At 48.3% G+C, this 16,728-nt stretch overlaps 1 protein-coding gene across 1 annotated transcript in view; it reads left to right on the forward strand.

The window, feature by feature from the left end:
- Nucleotides 1–16,728, forward strand: part of LOC138919874 (rho GTPase-activating protein 20-like) — a 97,012-nt gene that overhangs the window by 11,874 nt on the left and 68,410 nt on the right. Inside the window, exon 2 of the mRNA XM_070246462.1 lies at nucleotides 10,546–10,821. The gene's annotated coding sequence lies outside the window, so the exon portion shown is untranslated. The remainder of the gene's footprint in view (nucleotides 1–10,545; nucleotides 10,822–16,728) is intronic.

Consider the following 16,728-nt stretch of genomic DNA (forward strand, 5'->3'; position numbering starts at 1 on the left):
GGCAATGCTTAGGGAGGCCCTGCCCTCCTGCAGTTGGGATGCTGACAGTGTATTCTGACATGGTGCAAAGCGCACCAGGGCCAGCAGGGGGCACGGTGGGCATGTGTCTGAACCACATGCGATGAGATAGAGCTGTGACCCAAGCACCTGGCTGCTTAGCTGGTGCCCTCTGCTCAGTGACCCCTGGGCCCCAGCAGATCCTTCCTCCCAAGGTCACAGAAGAGCCCATATCATAAGTTACCAGCTCCATGTCATCCAATGATAAACTCCAAGGCAAAGGGGATTGAATCTTGGTTCACAGACAGGCTGGGAGAGGTGAGGGGAGGAGAAGGGGAAACAATTTGGATGAAGGGCTCTTGCTCCCATCAGAGTGAGGGAAGGGATGAGGGATAGATAATTGGGCAGCCCTGTGTCATCTGGGGGAGGGAGAGAGAGCTCTGGGGTGTCTCTGTCATGGTCCAGACCCCTCTCCTCACCCTCCTCACTCACTCACAGGTGACTGGACTCTGGGGTCAGGTCAGGTCCCTAGGAGGATACAGGGACGTTTCCTTCCCCTTGGTGTCCAGCCTGGGGTGTGGGAAGGGCCCTGACTCTCCACCTCTGTGACTCTGTGTCCCTCATTTCAGGGTCCTGGGCACGGTCTTTGCTGACCCAGCCATCCTCGGTGTCAGGGACCCTGGACCAGGAGGTCACCATCTCCTGCTCCAGGAACAGCAACATTGGATCCCATAGTGTGTGTTGGTTCCAGCTGTCAGTGGTGCTGCCCCAAAACTCTGACTCTTGGAAGTACCAGGCCCTGAGAGATTCCAGATGATTCTCTGTCTCCAAGTCAGGCAACATGGTCTCTTTGACCATCTGTGGGCTCCAGCCTGAGGACGAGGTGATTGTTACTGTCACACATATGACAGAGACCTCAGTGTACTCAGTGCTGTGTGCCCACGAGGAAGTGAGACATAAACCACCCCCCTGGGGCCCCTGATCACACCTTCACTCCTCTGTGATTGACGTCACCTCTGTCACCAGCATCTGAGGGTCTGAGCCCCCTACATGGGTCTGTCGATCTGAGCATGTCCGTTCCTCTGATCCCCTGTAGACTGAGCCATTCCCATCGATGCACCCTCTGCCTGCTCATGTCCACACAGGCAGGAGCTCCTTTTCCAGGGCACCCAGTCTCTCCAGAGAGACAGTGATGGGGACAGAGGGAGGCGGACTCCAGTCATGTCAGAAACAAGAAGGACCTAGAGACTGCGCTGGAGCCAACACGGATCTCACACAATCCCAAGCTCCTGGTGTTAGGAAAATAAGTGTATTAAATTGTTGGGATCTAATTCTCATGAAAAACTGAAAGAGAAAATATTCTCCATTTTTGGACTTATAATCGATGATCTAATAAAATTCTGTGCATACTCTGCTGATGCAGCTGAAAGGCAAGCTGCTGTGGCCTCTTTGTAGTGACAGGGACATCCCTCAACCCACACCCCTGGTGTCTAGAATCCCAGCTGCCCAGGTCCCTCTCTGACACCAGGAGCAGCTTCATGAAGAGCATCGGGACAACAGTCCTCCTCTAACCGGAGGGCCCAGGTGTGTCAGAGAGGCCGGGTGGGGTGGGGTCTGAGGGCATGTGGGACAGTGTGGGACAATCCTGAGATGGCCCCTCCCAGCTGGGAAGCCACCCAGGGCTCCAGGGGTTCAGCCATCAGTGTGCTCACTGGGCTGTGCTGACCTCCAGGACCCAGGGTCATCAAGAGCCAGGGCCTCCACCCCCTGGGTCAGCTCATCCCTCCTCTACTTCCATCTCCCTGTGAGGACCAGGGCAGGGAGGCCAGAGGCAGACAGAGAGCAAGGGCTGATTTGAGTGTATCCACTCCACCCCCGATGAAAGTTTCAGGAGATCCAGAGAGACTTAGGGCAGCTCCGTCTCCACAGCACAGCTCTAGGGCTCAGAGTCTGGGTCTCTCCCGTGCCCTGGGCTCCTCTCCTCCTCACCTCCTCACTCCCCACACAGATGAGAGTGTCTTACCCTCGGGATGGAGATCCACCCCCAGCTCTGCCCCACACCCCCACCCTCCTTCACAGTGAGCTGGGATCCTGCCCTCACACTCCTCTCTGTGCCCTACAGTGTCTGTGGCCCAGGCAGGGCTGACTCAGCCGCCCTCAGTGACCAAGTCCCCAGGACAGACGGCCACACTCACCTGCACTGGAAAGAGCAAAAATGTCGGCCATGAGGGGGCAGCGTGGCTGCAGCAGCAACCCCAAGACCATGTCCCCACACTCCTGACCAGCAGGAATAACATCTGGGCCTCTGGGGTCTCCGAGAGATTCTCTGGCTCCAGGTGAGGCAGTGTGGCCCCCTGAGCATCTCTGGGCTCCAGCCTGGAACGAGGCTGATTATTACTGCTCCGTGTGGGACAGCAGCCTCAGTGCGCACATGGGGCCCCAGGCCAGTGGGGAAGGAGACACAAACCCTGAGCTCCCCAGGCTCACCCAGCGCATGGGGACCTCCCAGAGCAGCATTCACTGCCAAGGAAAGGACAGTGACTGGGTTCCAGCTGACAATTGTGTGGCCTATTCAGGAGTATTAAAAATAATACAATAAGTGAAAATTTCATCTGCATGATTAACAAATGTATAGGCAACATGATTGTGAATGCATTTGTGGCTATATGAAAATGCACATTCATACACCTTAAAAATGTGTAATAAAGGATTTCAAGGTTTAAGTAAGAGAATATTAATTTTTCGAGATTTGTCTTTTCTATTCCATTTGGAGGTGCTGGCTTCCCCTGCTTAGAGGGTCCATCTCTCCGACCTCAAGTGGCCATCCACCAGCGTCACCAGCAACCAGCCTCCCCTCTTTTCCTGACCTCGGTACATGACCTGACCTCTGATTTGAAGGCTCTTCCAGTCTTTCCCAGGGTGATCACTTGACTCATCCCACAGATCCCAGCTTACATATCACAGCTTTGTCCAGGCTCCTTTGTCCCAATATCCCAGGGCACACCCCACATGCACACAGAGCCATGTGCACAACCCACAAGAAAACACAGAGCCATGTGCACAACCCACATGCACACAGGGCCGTGTCAGCATAGGTGTGTTCCTGTTGCGCCCTTTCACTGTCCTCTCACACACCGAGGTCAGTGTCTGCCACAGCAGGCAAAGTTGGAGCTCTAGGGTGGAATGGACAGAGACTGACAGTTTGAAAATAATTATAGTTTTTCATGAAAATAGAAGTGCAGGTGTGAGAGCATCACTGTCCCCATGTAATCCTAGAAGGCCTTTCTCATTCCACTCTCTTGGGAGTAACGTTGGGGAAGACTGCTGTAAAATCGAACACTCTGCGTGGTGTGCTTAGGGATGTCACAGCAGCTGCGGGATGGGCAGTCACCAGCAGGGGCAGCAATGGAGTGTCCTCAGACTTAGGAGAGGCAGGTGTTGGGTCAGACAGATGTTCAACCACTCAGTGGGCTCCAGGGCAGTTGGGCGACCTGTGTCCTCACTGATGTGGGACTTGCCTTCACCCGTGAGGCTTCCCGTGACCCTGTGAGCTCCTGGTTTTGGCTTCCTAACTGATGGCTTCCAATGTAGGTCATCGCCTCCTTTTTCCTCAGGGAGTCTTGAACAAGGTGGGGCTGACAGACCATTAGGAGCCCCAGTGCACTTCCAAGGAGGAAGTGGGCTCCTGGGAAGACTGTGCAGAAGACAAGACACAACTTGTGGGCGGAGTCCGCACAGTGGACCCTCAGGAGACAGAGCTCAGTGGCGCCTCAACCAAACCCGGAAGTCTTGTTCTTCCAGCTTCTGGTAGGGGACCTTTACAAGATTTTACGCACAGGACCTGCCTTCTCCTTGGTTCCACATGGAGCAGGTGCTGTGACACCAGACTCACAACCCCTGTCTCAGTGTGTTGGTCACTTGGGCAGAAAGTCCACACTTTCTGCCCTGGAAGTCTGCATGTGGCTTATTCTGGCTCTGAGACAGAAGCCCCATAAGTGTGATGACTGATGTTACTTGGGATGCAGTGTGAGTGGGATGCAGATGATTACCCCAGACCTCAGATGACTGCCTAATATCTTACAAGATGCTCTTCACTGCTGGGCAGGTGCACCAAGACCTCCCCTTTGCTCCCCCTGTTCCACTCACATGCCTCTGTCACTACCTGTTACCAGTAGTAGTGAGTGTTAGTGACTAGTCACTCACTGGGGTGATCTCTGCTGTCACTTCTTCACCGGGACCAGAGTATCTAAGGCCACAACATTCATTTGGATCATTAAGAATGTCTACTTCTTTGTTCCCATGAATTCTATGTCCAAACCATTGATATCATTACTTTAATTGGATTTTCTCATTCTTGCAGAATACTGTGGAATATTAATGGAGGTACATGGGCAAAGGGAATCACCTTTGCCTATTGCTGATCTTTTTGGAAATGCTGCCCTTTACCACTCCATTGACTAAGATGCTGCCACTAGGATTTCATTATACGTGTGTGAGAGAGTGTGTCTGGCCGTATTATAAATGTTTCTGTTTGTGGCTTTTAGTTTTATGTGGCTTTTATTAGGAATTGGTGCTAAATTTGGTCAAAATCCCTTCCAGTATCATTTGAGACTGTATGATCATATCTATCTATCTATATTTGTATTGTGTGTTATATTAAAATATTTCTTACTATTGCATACAACTTGCATCATTGGAATCAATGACACTTGGTAATAATTCATCAATTCATTAATCTAGTATTGAGCTCTCTTCGTTAATATTCTATTTAGAACATTTGTGTAATATCTAATGTTGTTCGTCTGCCATTTTTATTTTTCTGTAATTTAACTGTAACATGCATTATAACTGATATAACTGATCTCTAAAAGAACTGGTAAGTTTTCCATCCTTTTAAGTGTTATTTAAAAATAGAGCAAGTAGATTGGAACTCTCTGGTCTCTGATGTTTTTAGAGCTTCCATGTGAGAATATCTGTCTGTTCAGTCATTCTGTGGAGTGGGTCCATAACATTTTGTATTTCTGTATTAAAATAGGTAAGCTTACTTGTTTTATTTCCAGTAGAGCCAATTTTGATCCTTCCTAGAAAAGCACGTATTTTACCTATTTTTCACAGACATTATCTCTTGCATTTTCGGCATTTTTCATTTTTCCACATATGACCAGCAGGGGGTGATGTGGGACTGGCCTGTGGTCCCTACAGAGCGGCTCAGGGAGAATTTTTGCTCAAAGCAGCGTGGGTACCAGCAGAATGCACGGTTCCCTTCCCAGCATCTCCTCTACTACCACACGGATTCAGAGAAGAACCAGGCTCCAGGTCCCCAGCTGCTTCTCTGGATCCAAAGATGCCTCGGCCAACGCAAGGATTCGGCTCATCTCTGGGCAGCAGCCAGAGGATGAGGCTGATTATTACTGTGTGATTGTGCACAATAGGGCTTCTCACAGTGACACAGGCAGATGGGAAATTGGGACAAATACCTCAGCCCACTCAGGCACTTGGAATAGACGCTTCTGCAATTTTACAGTAACTTGTAGACGCAGTAGCTGTGCCTGGAAGTAGCTTCTGGTTCACATCGGCTGTCTTCCCAATTTTCCAGCCAATATACCTGCAATCTCAGGTAAACAAACACCAAAATGAAAACCAAACCAAACAAAATACAAATCTCATGATGACACTGCATCTTTGCCTGGTGACCCATGTGTGATAAAATGAGAGCCTTTGTAGCTGGGCTGTTTGTCATGAAAGATGGGAAATTAGCCTTTGCTAGATTTCTTCTTGTGGGAACCCAGGGTCCATCCAGCAGATACACAGTCCTCCACAGCAGGGACTCTGCTCTGTGAGGGGTCAGAGTGGAGACCTTCCCTCCCTCCCAGGCTCTTGTGCTCAGATCTGGCTGAGGCTCACTGTGTTCAAGCACAAAAGATTAAGATGTAAGATGTTGTGAGAAACATCCCAGGAGGAATTCCAGGCACAGAGCTGGCCTGACACACTTGCTGGGTGCCTGGACCTACGGCTGTGATGTCAGCAAGAAGGGGAGACTAAAATGGTGAGCCTGCAGCATGGAAGCTGGGTGAAGTATGTCCCACAGTTGTGACTTTCCTACCGCCGATCCCCCTCAGGGCACATGGGACTCCCTCCGGTGTGTGATCTGGAGCCTACAGGTACACACTTGAGTCCTTCTCTCCTCTTGTATCTCAGTGGACCTTTCCAATTAGACAAAGTGTAAGAGAATGACAGTGGAATATGAGCGAGCAGAAACTCCCTGATATGTGCATGAAGTCAATCCAACCCAGGAAGCTCTTTAGAAGGACCCAAACTGTCTCCTTTAAGGGAATCAACAGAAACATAGGTTACAATGGAAATCAGCATCAAGGATTCCCAGAAAGAGCCCCTAAGTGTGTGTCCTGGGACAGCAGGGGTTCCAGACCAATCTCCAGATCCAGGTCCGTAAAGATAACCTCCTTGACTACTGCAGGCTCCAGCCAGAGGATGAGGCTGATTGTCACTGTCAAACAGCTGCATGCAACCTTGATGCCAATCCTAGTCCGTGGGGAGTGAGATCCACTCCCCGATCTGACCTAACTCTCCTCTGTCCCTGCCTGGAGGCAACACCAGCCCAGGTTTTGGCTTCTGCTGTCACTTGTGCTACTAAAACCAGAGGGACTGATGCTTTCTAGTCAGTCCACCTGTATGGATGCAAAAAAAAAAAAACAAACCCATTTTATTACTGGTTTTCCAATGCAAGCAAATCATTTTGTCGCCAGAACCTATACAAGCACCTCCCTGCCTCATGCATGCATGGAGAAGAGAAGTCAGCCAGCAAGAGCCAGGAGACCCAGGTCCTCCTCTGCTCAGTCCCCTACATGTCCCATGAGCCTGGCCCAGGCTTTGCTGATCATGCCCTGAGTTCTCACACCCATCACCTCCTCACTTTCCCAAGTTTAATCCCACAAATCTTACCGGTTTTACAGCTACAGATTTTTTGTGTGTTTATTTTATTTTGGAGGGGGAGATGTTTGAAAGCATCTCAGGTCATTGGGATCTAGAGCCTATGACCCAACCCTCCTTATCACAGAGAGCCCTGATATTACAAAACAATTTACAGACAGCCCTGTTCATTAATCACATCAGCATATGGAGCAGCTACCAAGTAAACCTGGTCAGGGCCCAGTGTGAGTTGTGTGACAGATCTTGGATGCCACTAAGTCAAGGAGAGAGGGCGGACCTCAAAAAAGAGAGATGCACATAGTAATGGTTTACTTATCAATCTTCAGACTAAAAACATTGACAAAACTTGACTAAAATAGGGAAAACTACCAGAAATCTATCACAGATTCAAAAGAAGAAAGAATAAATCTCCAGAACAGCCATTAAGGGCAAATGAGCCCAGAGTGATCAGCAGGAGGGAGGGTGCCTTTCTCCAACAGCGCCGTGTTCCAGTGGCCACTGGAGAAGGCATGACCAGCACTTGTGCAGTGGGGTTGGGGGGGTCTAACAGGAGTCCCTCACAACAACAACAGCAACAATAATGGTGACAACAACAACATAAATCAGCCTGTCAGGGTATCCCAGACAGATTTCTCACCAGTATGAACCAACAGAGTACACTGTAGAGTCTTAGGCCTTGAACTTGGTTTAAGATGCTCCAGACATATGGCAGAAGCAAAGTAAAATGTTGGGTAAACCTGAAATATCTGGCGCCGTGAGGACTGTGTGATGCATCCCGTATTTATCCATCTGGAGATCATTGGTTATCTACAGGCAATTAATGTCTCAGACTCAAATCCCATGAAATGGCCTACTTGTTTTGCTATTCTGGGTAGTGACATCACAATGATCTGTGAGCAAAATCAGGACATCCTCCAGGAGAGTTGAGTGGAGTCAGAGGCACTGGCCCCTGGATCTGAGACCAGCAGAAGTGCTGTTGGACAGGTCCTGAGAGGGCAGTGTTCTGGGCAAAGCAGGCACAGAGAATGCTCTACTGGCTCTTGCAGACTTGGGCATTGAGTTTTCTCATTGAAGTGAGGCTTTTTGATACCTTAGTTTGTTTGGCCTAAAACTAGGTTCTCATACCCAGTCTAGGGAACATGGTGTACAGCTTGTAGCCCCATCTTCTCAGTTTATGCTCCCAAAGCCCATCCTTGGCAGCAACAAATTATCTGATCGTCTCACATTCATCAGATATTACTCAATGTCAAGGTCAGGCTGCCATGAGGCCAGAGTCCACGATGGGTCAGGGAAAAACCAGAGACACATAGTCTAGCTGTGTTTGATGCAGGGTAGCCGTATGTTCATGGGTACATCCATCCACGCCATTTAGGAAGCACCAACAATTGGCTGGGCTAGATGGGGAATAGGAAGCATTAGAGGATTTGACATGGAATATATGAAATCTGATTAAGTTTATGAAGTCCTGATGCTGCAAAGAAGATGAGTGGGTAGGTGGTGAGAGTAAAGGCAGAGACCTTTCGGGGGTTGTGGATTTGCTACAAATATTAGACTGGCGTCCTGGATGCCGTGTTCAGTGGTGACACAGGAAAGTTTTCTCTTTAGTTGTCAAGTGTGGAATCTCAATAAGCTTCAATCCTTCTTCTCTGAGATTCACTTGAGATGTTCTCTCTCCATTATCTCTTGTGTCCACAGGCTGATTTATCACATGGATCAAAAATGTCCCTGCAGTCCTAGGTATCACATCCACACAACAAATCCTCTTGAATGAGAGAGACTTCCCTCCCTGATGTATTGAACAGGAATCCTGGTTGTCATGAGGTCCAGACCAGAGCACTTAGACCATTTCCCCTGATTCCGTCATGGCATCCCAGGAGGGGATTTTCTTATCGGTTTGGGAAATTAAAGGCCTATTTCTGAAGCTGCAGTGCTGCACATGCTCACCACATGGTTAGGAAATTAGGGGTCTAGAGAGGACAAGAAAAGGCAAAATGTTTGCCTAAGTGGTCCCCACCAAGCACATCACTCTGTCCTCCATCGCCATCATTAGTTCATGTTGATCCTAGCACTGTGGACACTGGGAGCTGAACCGGGGACACAGGCCACAGGTTCCTGTCTCACAGAACTCTGCTTCTGGCTCCCAGACCTTTCTAATGGTCTGCAAAGGATCAATCTCAGGTGAAACCACACCCACTTCCATCAGTGAGACATCAATCTGAAATTCAATATTCTCAGGAGAAGTAGAAAGAAGCAAAAATCCCTCATGAGGACATCCTCTCTCTAGAGGGAGTGAGAGGATGATTAAGGTTCAAGAAACCACAGTAGTGGCTGGTGCCAATCATCACATGCGTTCCTCTCCACCATCTACCCTGTCCCTCAGGTGAGGACCAGTCCCAGAGGGTCAGCTCATGAATCTCTGGATGCATGCTCCATTCCTGGCCCCTTCTACCCCCATCCCCAAGCACATGCTCCACGAGGTCAGTGAGGGGTCATTGCTGAGATTCTCCACCTCATGGGGTCCAGGTCACAGGTGCTCTATCCCAGTCACCTACCACTTCTATGTTCGGGCGTTGGGATCAGAGTGACCCTGAATCAAAAAGGTAAACACCTGACTTTCATACAAGTATAGAATGAACCAGTGTAAAATATTTTATTCAACTCATACATTAGTGAGGAGACCAGTAAATGGTAAGGATTGGTCACAGAGCATAGCAAAAATCAAAGTCCTTATATTTCGGCAGGAATAGAAGCTTTGGAGCAAAGTTTTTGAGTGTTGGAGATGCACTGCTTAATCTCTAACAAGAGAGGGATCACATACGAGGAAAGAATCTGGGTCCTGCACAGAAGGGGACCTGCCTCCATGGGGCCGGTCACTGCTCTGTTCTTGATCCTGATCTAAGAGGAGTTTGATAAGAGACACCCCCTCAGTCCTGACCGCTGAACAGCCAACGGCCACACGAACATGCTCACCCCTGAGGAGGCTGAGCAGAGCATAAAGACTGCCTTTGGGTGGTGGGGAGGCAACATGAGGGGCCACCTGGCCTGACCCTAAGGCAAGGGGAGAGTGGACAGAGCAGTGGGGACCAGAGCTGTTTCTAATCGGCTTTAGTCACTGTGTCACACCTGATGAATCATGGCCTGGACACCGGGGGGTGCTCAGTGCTCATTCCTGAGGTTTTTGTGGCTCATCACAGCTGGGACCAGCCCCCTGGCACTGCCTGGTGCCCTCTGTTCAGGGATCACAGATGTGAACTCCCCACTCCCTGGCCATCGTTAGGCAGTGAGACCTGAACCAAGGCCCAGTGAGAGATCAGAAAGCTGGGAGGGTCTGATGTGCATGTGTGGGCCCTCCCTCTGGTAGAGTATGAAGAGGGGAAGGGAGAGATCTGGGAGAAGCTCTGCTTCAGCTGTGGGGCCACAGACGGTGGGAATTGGTGATGACCTCCACCATGGCCTGGACCCGTCTCCTCACCCTCATTGTTCTCTGCACAGGTGACTAGTTATGGGGACAAGGGGCCCTGGGAAGATACATGTCACCCTGCTTTCTCATCTTGTTTCTAGACCCCAGCATCACCATCTCTCTGTCTTTCCCTCTTCTAGGATCCTGGGCCCAGTCTGTGCTGACTCAGCCGGCCTCAGTGTCTGGGAACCTGGGCCAGAGGGTCACCATCTCCTGCACTGGAAGCAGCTCCCACATCGGTGATTATGATGTGCACTGGTACCAACAGCTCCCGGGAATGGCCCCCAAACTCATCATCTATGATAACAGCAAACGGCCATCTGGGGTCCCAAAATGATTCTCTGGCTCCAAGTCTGGCAACTCGGCCACCCTGACCATCACTGGGCTCAAGTCTGAGGACGACGCTGATTATTACTGTGAGTGCTATGATGCCAGCCTGAGTGCTCACACAGTGCTCCAGGCATGTGGGGAAGTGAGACAGAAACCTGCTTCCCCCCCAGCCATGAGGCTTCCCTGCACAGCCCCCACTCCTCGGCCACATCAGCTGCTTCCTTGGTTTCTTTGGCCCCAAACTTTCTATGACTCAATCCAGGGTGCTTTGTTTAGAGACTGTGTCCTCGTCCTCTCCAATTCTTCCCCCGCTGCCTGTGTCTGGTTTCAACACATTATTGATTTTCTCAAATCGAGCAGACATTCCTGGATGTGGGGGCAGGCTGTGCTGGCCACAGCATCCATGCAATGTGTTAGTCTGGCAGGGCTGCCACAGCGCAAAAACATAGATGAGTTGGCTTAATCCAAAGAAAGGTATTTTCTCACAGTTCTGCGGGCTGGAAGTCCAAGATCAAGGTGCTGGCAGGTTTGTTTTTCCTGAGGCCACCCTCCTTGGCCCACAGATGTGTACATTCTTACTGTCTCCTCACATGGCTTTTTCTCTGTGTACTTACCCCTGGTTTCTCTTCCTCTTTTCAGAAAGACACCAGCCCTACTTGCTTAGGAGAAACCCCCATGAACTCTTTTACCTTAACTACCTCCTTTAATGCCTTATATCCAAAGACAGTCACACTGGGGGTTAGAGTCTCAACATAGGATTTTGAAGGACACAGTTCAGTCCATATCAAGGGGTCAGAAAAGAACCAAGGACACAGAGTCAAGCTATGTTTGACTCAGGATGACTGTCCAGATGATGTGCATCCACACAATTTATTGAACACCTATTATGTGTCAGACTTTGGTTAGGAGCTTAGGATAGTAGGTGGAAAATATGGGAAAGTCCCCATGCTCAGGAAGCTGACACTCTCAGGGGAAGAGAGAGAACAAACAAACAAAACATGCTTTGAAAGAAAGATGTCCTGGGAGAGTGAGGAGAGGCATGGCGGTTGGTGGAGATGGGAGAACTGGGGGGGTGAACAAGGAAACAGCAGAATGCGATTTAAGTGTATTTAATCCAGGTGCTGCATAGAAGGTGAACTAGGAGGAGGGGAGAGTGAAGGCAGGGGCCAGGTCGGGGTGTGGATGATACGATGTCAGACTAGGAGCCCTGGAGGAGGGCAGGAGCAGGTGGGATGGAGAAGAAAGGTCAGGGTCCCCATGTCTTGAAGGTAGGAGGGACTGAAGAATGAAAATGGGAAAGAGAGGAACCGAGGCTGGGCTCTTGGGAACAGTGCGGGATGTAAGTGAGTCGATTACTTGAGACAACATGATGACCCCATATATTTATGACAGGATTATTTAAACCTTATATTTTTAGGAGACATGATCAGCTCCTGACAAATGGGACTGTTCACAAGAAGTCCTAGGAATGCACGTCTCCAGTTTACTTTCATCTCACATTTGATGTAAACTACACCTGTGCCTGTTAAACTTTATCATGTTGTTGGAGGAATAGAATGTGAAGGATGAACTCAGTCCCCTCGTTCGCAATGCTGCCCCCATATTAGAAATCTTCCACTTTGGAAAAGATGAAAACCACAATTTCCACCAGATTACTTAATTTTAAACTCAATAAGTGGGATTCTGTAATAGGTTTGTGTTTACATGCTTCCAGAAAGTTCTTTTATGTATCATGAATAGATAACCCCTAATTGGCTACATCTGTCATTCTGTTGATGAGAAAAATGAGCCAAGAGGAATGGACAGGCTGATGATGCTGAGACTCATTTGCAGATGCAACCCCAGGCCTCAGAGCAGGGGGTCTGCTCTCCCACTGGGCAGGGTCAAGGCAGACGTGTCCACACATCCTGATCCCAGTCATCCCCTGGGGGATGGGGAAGGATGTGCTGGGAAGCAGGTGTTAGGATGGGCTCATTAGGTCCCAGGATGAACACAGTCTAGTAGGAGAAATATAGAAAACTCTACTAGAAATCAAAATGTGATGGATGCACCTAGAGAAAGACAGCCCTTCACTGCAGGGATGAGGAGGGGGGAAGGACTTAGGCAATGCTTTACATTAGAACCAAATGAAAATAGTGAGAGGATTTTTCTAAGATATGTATGTCATGCTATCACTAGGTTAATCCGTTCATTCAGAAGATATGATATTCCAGAAGTTCAATCAGTCCCTTCAATTGTTAAACACATATGAGCTAAAGTGAGTTTAAAGTGGCCCTGAGCCAGGTGCAGGGACCCCCGTCACGTAGGAGAGAACCTCATCTTGCAGGGGCTTTCAACCTGGCTGCTTAACAGTCTTTGGTCTGGAGAACTCTCTCCGAGGAAGGAGGGACAGAGGGATACTTTGGTCTGTTTAGAACCAGAAATTCAGGGTGGGCTACAAAGTTTGGATTGTGGTATCAGGAAGACAAATGGCAAAATTTCACAAGGACCAACTGTAAGCAGGGCTGATGAACGCTGCTGGATTCTCTGTGATTGTCTCTACGTCCTCCATGAGTATATAGAGAGTCTCCAGGCTGTTTTCCCACATGGTCCAAACTTGCCTCTGCAGTCCCAGGCATCATATCCACACAACAATCAGTCCATAAGGAGAGAGACTTGCCCTCCCTGTTCCACTGATCAGGAAATCAGCTTTCAGGAGGGCTGGACGAGCTCACTTACACCATCACCCAGCTCCACCATGGTGAGCAGGAAGGGGATTGTCTGACTGGTTTAGGTAACACAAGGGCTATCCAGGAGCACGTGTGGTCAATCCTAGGCCAACTGCATGTCTGGGAGACTTGGAGTCCAAATAGGAGAAGAAAATGATAGAAGTTTTACCAAATAGGTCTCTAACATTTCCTCACTCTTCCCTGCACCCTCATTGTCAGTTCAGGTTGGGGCATGTACTGTGGACACTCGGATCTGGGAAGGGGACACAGGCCAGACTGTTCCCGTATCATAAAGCCACAGCTTGGCTCCCTGGCCTTTCCGATATTCCTACAAGAGATCAATTCCGGGACAAGACAGATTCATTCCCATCCACAACGTGTTGATCTGAAATTTAGGTAGTCTCATGAGAGGAAGAAAGAAGAAAAAAAAAAGCTTTCTCTTGATGACCTCTTCTTCCCAGGTTTAGTAAGAAGGTAAAGAAGGCTCAAGAAACCTCCATGGTGGCATCTTCCAAAGCTCACCGGACACGTCTCCCCGCCTTCACTCTCTCCGATGTGGACAGACTCAGGGACCATCACATGAACCAATACCTCTGTCCACATGCTCCACATGGAAGTTCCTTTTGCTCCCAAACCACAGCAACTGCTCCCTTGGCCACCACTGTGTCATTTCTGGGAGTGTCCACGTCACAGAGTAAAGTTCCAAGGGAATGAGAGCACTCAGCCTGATGTTACCTCTGCTGTGACTCTGCCCATCGAGGACATAGAGAAAACTATTAAGAGCCGCAGTTGAACTGTCCTGGTTTTTCCTCCACCTGGACTCTACATGTCAAGGTCCTTCTGGAATGTCCTTTGTCTATCCAATCATATCATGTAATGTCCTCAGACCTAGACTCATTGATTTTTCCCAAATTCTACCATCTCTCTTATGTTCTCATTTCCTTTCCACCAGTCAGCTAATGAACCCAACCAAGCATCTTCAGCCCATTGTCACAAACATGTGTGTCGGGGGTGGAGTTTTAGAAAAATATAGCATCAGAAAATCAAAGTTTTAGTTGTTCCTGGGAATCACTTCAGGACTCGAGAGAAGCGATTCCTGACCTTAAAGATTCCAGTCCTCAGTCACCACAGGGTCAATAGATTAGCTAGAAGGATCCTCTCAGAGATCTCAGTAAGTAACCTAAATTGTCAGGGAAAATTTTCCAAAAGTTAAACATATGGAGTAAGAACATGTGTCAAAAATTTATTCAACTTATATTTCATTGAGGAGACTAGTGAGACAGTAATAGATTTTAAAGAGTATTTTCTAAATATAGTACATTTATTCTACCAAGACTGGGCCAAGGAAGCCAGTTTTCTACGTTGGAAATAAACTGGTTAATGTCTTCAAGGGTAATAAATCTATGAGCTTTGGATTTCTCTTCTGTGTAAAAGTCTACAAATTAACGTGATTCCATTTACAAGAAAAATATGGAGAAGGGCAGCTAGACTTTAGATTCCTCCATCTTACACTTCCCGTCCGATCTTTCCTAAAGGGGAATCTGTCCTCTCTCTGTTGACTCTCTCACCCACTCTTCACTTCTCACCTTCCTGACATATGGCCTCTCCCTGTCTTCCTTTCCACCACTCCCAGTAGGTCACGCTCAACTAGTGAGCAAGACCCTTCACCTGATAAACCAAACCGCATCTGGGATTCCTAAGGCACTTGCCCTGCTAACTAATCCGATTTTTCCTAGTAGCCCATATCTCCGGGGTCATGTTATTTATCTCTGTCTTCCTCTGTTTGTATCCACTTTTTGGACTTCTCTACATCTTCACCTAAACCCAGGGAATCTTCAAGTCCTGCCCATGTCCTCTCAGCTCTCGTGTTGTCTCTGACTCCCTGCTCCCCTGTGATCCCACAAACCTTCAATCCCCCACAGACCCATGAGTGCAGCAGTGTCTGCTCTGGTCTCCTGCCTCCAGTGGTGAAAGTGAGGAAGGGAGACCCCCTGTATGCCTCCCACCGTCATGTTTCTTCTTCAGGTTCAGCTCTATGAGCAGGGATGAGGCTGTCTAGCACAGCCTAGAATTCCACTGCCAACCTCCAGACTCAACACCAGATCGGTGTTCAGTAAACATTTGCTATTGAAGACATGCTCCTCACTACACAGGCCAAGTAGTACTGGATCAGGATGGGGCCTGAACTGGGAGAGAGTCAGCTGTGCCCGTGCTCCTCTCTCTGCCCTGAGCCTGAGAGCTGAGGGGGCCCCACCAGGGAGAGAGCATCCATGGGGAGAGGGGACACAGGCAGCCTCATCCTGTGTGTGAGAGACTAGGCAGACCTGCAAATCCTTGTTTATTGAAGTGGAAGGAAAAGCAAAATAAAATTCACAATGAACATTTCTGCATCATCAGAAAGGAAGCAGTGCCAAAAAAACTCAAGGTGCAAATATTTTGTAAAAATTAATTTCTGCTCAATAATGAAGAAAATTTCATACAGTCCCTGTTGTGTGATTTAATCAAAATTGTTTAAAAATAACAAAACTTACAGAGAAAATAATATTTCAAGAGGTGGTATCATTGTAAATGCAAAATTAAAATAGAGCTTTTTTCCCCCAGGAAAATTCATTGACTACTCTTGATTAAATAATGACTTTAGATTTTCACTAATCCATTTAAACATTTTGGTGTATTAATATCTCAAGATAACGCAACCCCACTGTAACACACAGAGAGCACACCAAGCTGACCGCCAGGATGTGCTCTCTGCCCCTAACAACTCCCCAGACTCAAGTGAGCTAAGAGTCTGGTGCATAGAATTCTCAAAGTTTTCTGGCAATAGAAATCTTATTATTTGATCTTATTATCTGCTTATTTTGTTTTATGTTATTTTGGTAAAAGTTTTTGTTTTTTTTTGTTTTACTTTTGGCTGGAGGTGATCTTTCTGGCAAAATCATGTAGAGTGGACATTTTGCCAGATAAAAGCATATAAATCGTTCTCGTTTTTAACCTCCCCACCCCTGCCCAGAGCATTGGTTCTTGAGTATGAACCACATTCTTTTCAAAACTCTCTAATAGGAAAGATTGATCCTAATAGCTACACATGTCACGTTCCCCTGGGCCCAGGCTCTGTTCACAATGATTCAGAGGTTTGAGGAAAATGCTTCAAAGAATGTCATTTGTGATGACTTCCTGAAGAAAAGACATGGACTTTTTCCCAGATCTTTCCTCAGGAGTGCTCCTCACATCCCTTCTCTCCCGACCTCTCTGGTCCCTTAGTTCCTAAGGACCCTCGAGTTTCCT

This window comes from Equus caballus, chromosome 21 (assembly GCF_041296265.1).
Source record: "Equus caballus isolate H_3958 breed thoroughbred chromosome 21, TB-T2T, whole genome shotgun sequence".
Lineage (NCBI taxonomy): Eukaryota > Metazoa > Chordata > Mammalia > Perissodactyla > Equidae > Equus > Equus caballus.